General features: G+C 64.8%; 1 protein-coding gene across 1 annotated transcript in view; it reads right to left on the reverse strand.

The window, feature by feature from the left end:
- The window catches only part of LOC102045602 (perilipin-4-like), an 8,406-nt gene that overhangs the window by 3,662 nt on the left and 4,151 nt on the right, over positions 1-593 (reverse strand).

The raw sequence follows: 593 nt of genomic DNA on the forward strand, positions 1-593 counted from the left end.
GTGTCGCCCCAGCGGGTGCTGTGACCGCGCTGTGCCTGTGACGTCGGGGATACCCCGGGCAGGCCCAGCCCCTCCACGGTGACAAGTGGGACAAAGTTCGGTGCCACACGGCTGCGGGGCACAGTCCAGATGTCCTGGCACCTTGTGGCACCCTCTGTCCCAGTACCCCAGGGAATCCCGTCCCACTGTCCCACCCTGGCACCCCGTTACTGAGCCCCTCGGGGGTGCCCCCGGCTCTGCCGCCCGTGCAGAGCCCCCCGGTGAGCCCGGCACGGTGGCTCTGCCACAGCACTGCAGGCTCTGAGTCATTTTAAGGCCAAAAAAGTTGTTTTCTTCCTCTTGAAACTGGTTTGAAGCTGTTAAGACACAAAATTCCAGTATTCCTGGGGCTTAGGGCAGCGCTGGATCCCAGACAGGCTCACGCTGCGTCCTGCACATGCCACCATCCCCACAGAGGTCCCCGGCCGTGACACTGGGGTCCCACGCTGGGTCACCAGGTCCATCAGCCCCTCATTCCCGGTGGGACTGGGGTTTGTGCCCCTGGGTGAGCGGCTGCTCCCCCAGCTCAGCTGCAGCTCAGTGCCGGCCGCAGA

This window comes from Geospiza fortis, unplaced genomic scaffold (genome assembly GCF_000277835.1).
Source record: "Geospiza fortis unplaced genomic scaffold, GeoFor_1.0 scaffold299, whole genome shotgun sequence".
Lineage (NCBI taxonomy): Eukaryota > Metazoa > Chordata > Aves > Passeriformes > Thraupidae > Geospiza > Geospiza fortis.